General features: G+C 43.4%; 1 pseudogene; it reads left to right on the top strand.

Annotated features, from left to right (window-relative positions):
• Positions 1-4,717: 4,717 nt before the first annotated feature.
• Positions 4,718-4,898, top strand: LOC123806544 (annotated as a pseudogene).
• Positions 4,899-7,953: the final 3,055 nt, after the last annotated feature.

Here is a 7,953-nt window from a genome sequence, read left to right as displayed (position 1 = left end):
AATGAGCCCAATAAAAGCAGGTATGGACGGTAAATCAGCGCGCTCCCCACTAGGGGGGGTGGCCATTTCGTCCCTACTTCCCCACAGAAACTAGTCTGTCTCTGTGCATGTGTGTTTTTTCTCGCGTGTTTATTGTTGAGCCATCCACAGCGTTCCGTGGTCACTGCTGGCCGGTGACCCACGCGCAACAATTCCTGGGTGAGTGGGCCTGTGTACATTCTAGGACCCTGTGGGTCTCTCCAACAAACTCTCCCATGGGGCTGGGAGTTCATCCCACCACCTCAACCCTGAAGGTTTTTTCAGTCAGAGGCTTTGAGGCCTCATTTCCCCACACCAGAATCCTGGGTTGTGTAGCCTGTCTTGCTCCCCAGTTGCTCCTCCCAGTTCATCCACACACAAATGTGGGATCACCCACTCTGTCAGCCACCACTGCCAGGCCTAGTCTGCCAGCTGCTGCCTTGCTGTGTATGAGTCCTCTCCACCCCAGCTGCTCATCTCTGCTCTTCCTACCAGTCTGAATGAATGTTTCTTTTTTAGCTCCTTGGTTGTCAGACTTCTATTCAGTTCAATTTTCTGTCAGTTCTGGTTGTTTTTTGTTTTTAAGTTTGTTGTCCTTTTTTTTTCTTTCTTTTTTTTTTTTGGTTGTGCAAGGAGGCATAGTGTATCTATCTATGCCTCCATCTTGGCTGGAAGTAGAATCACTTCTTAGGGTACTTTTAAAAATTATGATGACCCCATAATTTTGACCCCATACTAAAAAATCTGACCCCATAGTAAGGAAATACGAACCTCTGAGAGGGTAGGATTGAGGACTGAGGCCTCATAAGGGAATTCATAAAACAGTTAAATATCTTGTAGAGCTGGTATTGATAATCACAGAATAGATGCCCATTGTTGAAATCTTTGCTGGGTGGATACAAGGGAAGAATGGAGACAGTGAGGGAGTGAAAAAAATAAGGAAGAGAGGTGGGAGGGAGGGAGAGATGGAGGATACACAAAGAAGAGGAGAAATGGAAGAAAGGAAGAAAGAAAACTAATATCTCCTGCTAGACTGAGACTGAAGAGAGAAATCTGGCTATTAAAGCTAAAAACCTAAGTTGGAACCATATTGGAAGAGCTATGAATATTACTTTGTTGTACTTGGGGTAGGCACTAGGAAGTCAATAAACTTTTCAGAGCAAGGATGTTTCAAGTTCAAATCAGTGTTTTAAGAAGTTGAGTGAGTCATGCAGCATGAAAGGAATTGGAATGAGGAGACCCCAGAGCCAATTGTATTCTATGAAAAGATATTGGAGAAGATGAGAAATGGAGAGGAAACAACAAATCTCACCAATTCTCTGCAGGAGGAATAGGTAGGTGATTGTAGGTAATAAGTACAAGGGCTGCCTTTAGGAATATGGCAGCCATGTGCTCATTATTCTGTAGTTCAGTAATGAAGACAGATGGGGAAAACATTTTAATGTGGTGTTACAAAGGTGAAACACAGAGTACCCAGGAACATAGAGCAGGTACCTCCCCTGGTCTTGGGAATCAAGAAACAATTCTCAGGGGGGAAGGAAATGCCTTTCCTTGAAGGCCTCTGACTGATGGGGGTGGGGGTGGAAGAGTGAGAAGGACAGGGAAGGGAACTAGGAAAATATAACTGGATTAGGGTGAAGCAAGAGAGAAGGTGAATGGTGACAGATGAGGCAAGAGAAGGCTTGGATGATTGTGGAGGTCCTTATAAGCCCCACTCAGGATTTTAGACCTTATCCTAAGAGTCAGGATAAGCCAGAGAGAGAAGGGATTTAAGCAAAGTAGGAACACTATACAGATTTGCAATTTTTTCAGACCTCACTTCTACTCTGGGGAGCAAAACAGAAATGTGAATAAAGAAAGAAGTCAGCAAATGTTTCCAAGGCTTTGGACCCACCTGAGTGGGAAGGAGAGCAGCCATCTCAGCAGCACTGAGAAAGAGAAGTCAGCAACTGAAATTATAGGACAAAATGTATTTGAACATTTTCTCCCATTATTTTATAAAATCTTTGGCTTCCTGGCACAGAGTCTCCATATTGGGAAGAGGGAAGAAGAGCCTCTTGTCACTGTAGACCCTGCAGACTGTGCCTGGATTCCTCTTTGCCTGCAGGCGTTCCTGTTTCAGGAAGAACCTGGGTTGAACAAACCAGGACTCCCTTCAATTCTGGACAGTCAAGACTCTCTCCCAAGCAGTCTATCTATGTCCCTGAAGAATCTCAACAAGGAAAGAACGTGGAGTGTAAGCCAGGCCATCCGACTTCAAACTCCTGTCCCACAGCTGAGCAGCTGGGCAATTTTTTCCATTAACTGAGCTTTGGTTTCCTTATCTACAAAATAGGGAGACCATTACTTTCCTGTTTGGTTGTGAGAATCACAATGCACATAACATTTGGACAATGCCTAGGAAAGTGGATGGCCATGGATAAATGCTGATTTTTTCCCTCTCTGAATGGAGGAGGCATCAGACTATGTGAATTCATCATTAGCTAAAACTACTCACTGCCACAAACTGTTAAACCATGAACAACCATTTCCACAATGTAGCATGAATTCAAAATAGTACAGGTGGGGAAGGTTTACTTGAAACACTCTTCCATTTGCTTGGGAGATGAATGTTGATAGGGTGGGGAAAAAACCCAGGACTCCAGGCAATAGAAATATTTGAATAATGGCAGAGCCAGAAAATTTGTAGCAGGTCAATAGACCACTCTTCTTTCCCTAGTAAATTCTCTATCATGAGCTTCTGTAATATTGGCATCTTTGTTATGAAGCAACTCTGATCTATTACCCTTATAGGGGTGTATTGACCGAGTTTGAAGAGGAATGTTGCTTTATTAAAGATCAAGGGCCTTGTGCTTATGATTTACAGCATGGTGGTCTGTGCCTGCCTGACATCACCCACGAAAGTGACAAATCATGCAAAGGAAGTGAACTTATCTTGATACCTGGCCTGTGTGCTTAGCCAGGACTCCAGATTGCAAGTGACAGGTGCACAACTCAAAATAGCTTAAGTAAACATGGAATTATAAAGATGCTAAGGAATCTCATGATAGATTGGAACCATCAAACCAAGGGAAAGGCAGAAATGCAGGTGTATCTCAGGAATTGTAAAACCAAGGATTCAGACATACTGTGATTCTTTCCCCATTTCTTTCAGCATCTGTCTGCCTGTTTCCTTATTCTTCTCTCTCACTAGAAATGAGTTTTTCCTACACAACAAAAACCATGGCCTCTGGTAATTCCTGATTTTTCTACTTAAGATGTCATTCCTTTGAGGGATACTGAGCTCATTCTCTCAGTGCCAGTCCAAATGTCCTAATGACTGTATTCATTGGCTTACCTTGAGTCAGGTGCCCATTCTTGAGCCAATCAGCTGTTTTCAGTGGAAAGTGCTATACTGTAATAGGCCCATTCTGGGTCAGATGACTGCACCTGGACCAACTGACAGTGGCTGGAGATGAAGGATCATTTGAGAATATGATCCCTCAAAAGGAAACTAGACAGATGTTATAGGCAGAGGGACAGTCTCCAGAAAAATTGGCAGGCTGGATAGACAAAACCATGGGTGAACTATACACTTCTTTCCGGGGACTAAACATACAGAGAGGACAATATTGTCTCAGGTTTCACTTATTTATATCTCATTTCCTCATCATTTATGCATTCATCTCACTCAAACACCAACTCGTATTAAAGCATTGATTTCAGGTTGTGGTAGTTTCTGGGTTTGGTGTGGAGGAAAGCCACCCCCCCCCACACCCCTGCTGCTGATCAGTCATTTCTAATACACAGAGACTTTCAGTCATTCTCTTCAATGCCTCCACCGGAGAGGCACTCAGCCCACCTGACAGCACACAGGAGCTTGTTGACCACTTCACACCAATGACTGCTCCTTTTGAGAAATGTATTTTCTATGAAACATCCAGCAACAGACAAATATCACACAGCTCTTCCCAAGCTCTACACACACGCGCACACACACACACACACACACACACCAGGATGCCCTACTAGACATCGAGAAATCACTTGATATTTCCCTAGGGAATAAAATATTTTGCTGGCCAAGTTCACCGTGTTGTATTGACTTGCCAACTGGGGAGGGGAACCATAGTGTAAAGAAACCTAAACTCAACTTTGGAACACACTCACTGGCTTTCCTTGAACAAGAGTTACTCTGCTTTGTCCTGAGTTTTCTCATCTAGAAAGTGAAGAGCTTAAATGTGAGATGAATCCTTGTAAGCAGTTTTGGGAGAGAAAAAAAAGGTCCTACATTTTCAAAACTCAGGCCTTATAAAGAAATCTGTCCCTACTTTTTGTTTTAAAAAAAGTTTCCTCGCCCTGGCTGGCATAGCTTAGTGGATTGAGCGCGGGCTGGGAACCAAAGTGTCCCAGGTTCGATTCCCAGCCAGGGTACATTCCTGGGTTGCAGGCCATAACCCCCAGCAACCGCACACTGATGTTTCTCTCTCTCTCTCTCTCTCTCTCTCTCTCTCTCTCTCTCTCTCTCTCTCTCTCTCTCTCTCTCTCCCTCCTTTCCCTCCCTAAAAATAAATAAATAAAAAAATCTTAAAAAAAAGTTTCCTCACATTCCAGGTTGTGTTGGAAGGCCTTTATTTTTCTTCTCTGGTTTCCTGTTGTAGTTCTGCATTGTTAAACATATTTTAACTTTTTTGTAAATTTTTAAAAAAGATTTTATTTTATCACTTCTCAGACTTTTGTTTAAGATCAAGTATAGTATCTGTTTTCATCAGTTTAAAAAGATTTTATTTATTTATTTCTAGAGAGAGGGGAAGGGAAGAAGAGGGAGAGAAATATCAATGTGTGGTTGTCTCTCACATGCCCTGCCCCACCTCCTCCACTGGGGACCTGGCCCGCAACCCAGGCATGTACCCTGATTGGGAATCAAACCAGTGACCCTTGGTTCACAGACTGCACTCAATCCACTGAGTGACACCAGCCAGGGCCTATATTTTACCTTTCTGTGTTCCCTGCTACACTGTAATTTCCAGAAGATGAGACCAGCACTTACTCATTGTACTCCAAGTGCTCAGCACAGAACTCAGCATATAATAGACAGTAAGTGTTTCTATTCAAGTGTTGGCCAACCTCACTTGCCCACAGAAATGTCATATCCTGCTCTAAGCACAGTGGTGATGACGTTGATTTTTGCATTGTGAGTTTACAAATTAGACAACTCAGGCTGTCAGGTCACAAAAGCCACTGAAATTCACATCTCCTTAGATGCTCTCCTCAGCTGTGTTCGTAGAAACTTCTAGTCTAATGGGTATAGCAGAGACCCAGGCACAGATTGCTCAATCCACTATTAATGGGAGTAGTGCTAGCTGCTCAGACCCTTAAAAATGTCTTGATAATACTTACCAATTACTGAGCCCTTACTATGTGTCAGGCACCATCTAAGAGCTTTGAAAACATTATCTAAATAAATGATTCCAGTCGGGGCAATATTTGGACATAATTTTGACAGTCTCTCTGGAAGGGGTTTGCTGTTGGCATCTAGTAGAGGCCAGGGGCCCCAACAAACATCCTACACTATGCAGGACAGGTCCCACGACAAAGAATGAATGGTCCAGCCCCAAATGTCAATAGTGCTAAGGTTAAGAAATTCTGATCTAAATGAATCCCTTCTTCAACCCTATTATTATTTAAAAATTGTTGTTGTCACTACTATTATTACTTTTTTCCTAATTTTACAGCAGAGGAAACCAAGGAATATGTACTTTGTTCAGGTAACAGAGCTTGGATTTGAACCTCAGTCATTTGGGTCTAAACCCTATGCTCTCATCATCTAGCCTATAACTCTTGGCAGGTCTTACCTACAAGGTAGAACTAAATAGGGAATTTTACACTTACAACCCTAAACCTAATTTATGTGCTGGGACTTGAATCCTGCTGTTCCCACATCAGACTTTTACCTAATTTCATATGAGAAACTAAAAATGTTACTTTGGCTAGAGCTGGGAGTATCTTTAAATTGAATCCAGTTCCCCCTATTGAAACATAATAACTTTTAAAGTAATCTAGTGTCTTCATTTCCTTATTACCAGGGCTACATCCAGTTGTCGAAATCTCTTTTGAGTTGGTAGTTAAAAGGCCCAGGCACATATTCGTAACGTTATTGTTGCTGGCTAAAATGCTTAGCAACAACACAAACATCACTCAGAATCAAATTATCAGATGTACCGACAAGATGCTCCTCGATTTAATAGTGTGGTAAATGATGGCTGGGAGATGTTCTTTGAAGCTGTGGAGGCAAATGTGAAAGCTAATTCAATTCTCAAATGAATAAAAGTGAGAAACTGTTCTTATAAACCTGATATTACAGAGATGGGGCCAGAGTGTGCTGTTGACTTATGTAGGGGAGGAGAGAAGAGCAGGACTTATTTTATTTCTGAAAATAAAGAGCTGGGCTCTGTGACCACACAGGTTTGACCTTGGGTCCCCAGGAGAGAACTTTAGTAGGAGTGAGGGCTCATTTCATACTCAGCCATGAGGCATGCTTATTTTTGCCCTCAATTCCCCTCGGAGCTGCTTGAGAGAGGGAGGGGCTCTGTGAAGCATCCAGGGCCTTGGGGAAATCAGCTCCCTGTGTGTTAGGCTTTGAGAGTGCATAACAGCATTTCCTAAGAGAAAAGGGGATCTTGGATCACCTAGGCCAGTAGCTTTCCAATTACTCAGTAGGGCCCTAGGTTCTCACAAATGTATCTCAGGAGTAAGGGGTAAGAAGATCTGGAAAATTTGCTTTACATTTACAGGCCTGACATTTGCTTTAATTTATGTATTTGTGGTTTAGGCATAAGATATTATTTGGGAATAAAAAACTTTTGTAGTTAAAAGTCACGAACCCCAGCAGTCTACTCACTTAGACTAGGAAAGTGAGGTCCCCGGGCCAATGACCAGTCAAAGGCTACACTTAAATATACCAATTCTCTAACATCAATTGGGTGTCCAACAACTCGGTTCAATTCTGATATTAACTACCTGGGATTGGCATCCAACTCCACATGTTGGGAGGCTCAGTCCCACAAGACTTCCTTTAGTTCAGGTGCCTGCCGCAAGGCCCAGGAGCCACCTGCACGTCTGCCTGACCAACGTGGCTAGACATGCAGGGGTTCCCATGAGACCCCTTCTGGTTTGACAGTAAAGGACTCACAGAGTTCAGGAAGCATCCTACTTGTGATTGTAGTTTCATTGTAAAGGATACAAATGAACAGCCAGATGAGATCTGTAAGGTGACAAGATTGGGAAGGGTCCTGAGTGCAGAGGTGTCCGTCCCCGTGGAATCTGGGCTGCACTACCCTGACCGTGCTTCATCAGTGTCCACCAACCAGGAAGCTCTCTGAGTCTCTGAGCCAGAGACTTTGCCAAGGTTTTATTACATAGGCACAATTGATAAGATCTTTGGCCATGTGCTTGAACTCAGTCTCCAGCTGTTCTCAGGATGTCTGGGCAAGCCTGTGACTGAAAGTCCCAACCCTTTCATCACTTGCTAGGTCTTTCTGGCATGGCCAGTCCCACCCTGGGGACATACTTCTGAAGAGTCCAGTAAGAGTTGCCACATTAACATAAACTCAGTTGTGGCCAAAAGGGGCTCCTTATGAATGACAGAGACACTCAAACACTAAGGAAATTCCAAAGGATTTTAAAGTTCTGTGCAAGAACCAGGGACAAAGACCAGATATTACTTTTTGTTAATCATATCTCAAGGGCCAAATCTGAAATTGCTGCTACCCCAGCATACCTCTTAAGAGCTGGCTGGCTGTTTTCCGAGTGGTCCAACGGGAGAGCCTGTTCCAGCTTCCAGGGATCACCTACCTCTTTTTGTTCATGGCCCCTGGATGCTGGAACAGGCTCTTCCCTCAGACCACTCTGAAAATAGCCAGCCCTCTATCCAGACCAGACAGAATAAAATGTTCC

The sequence above is a fragment of the Phyllostomus hastatus genome, unplaced genomic scaffold (assembly GCF_019186645.2).
Source record: "Phyllostomus hastatus isolate PE091 unplaced genomic scaffold, TTU_PhHast_1.1 phas_scaffold_385, whole genome shotgun sequence".
Classification (NCBI taxonomy): domain Eukaryota; kingdom Metazoa; phylum Chordata; class Mammalia; order Chiroptera; family Phyllostomidae; genus Phyllostomus; species Phyllostomus hastatus.
This window is presented reverse-complemented; position numbering and strand designations above follow the sequence as displayed.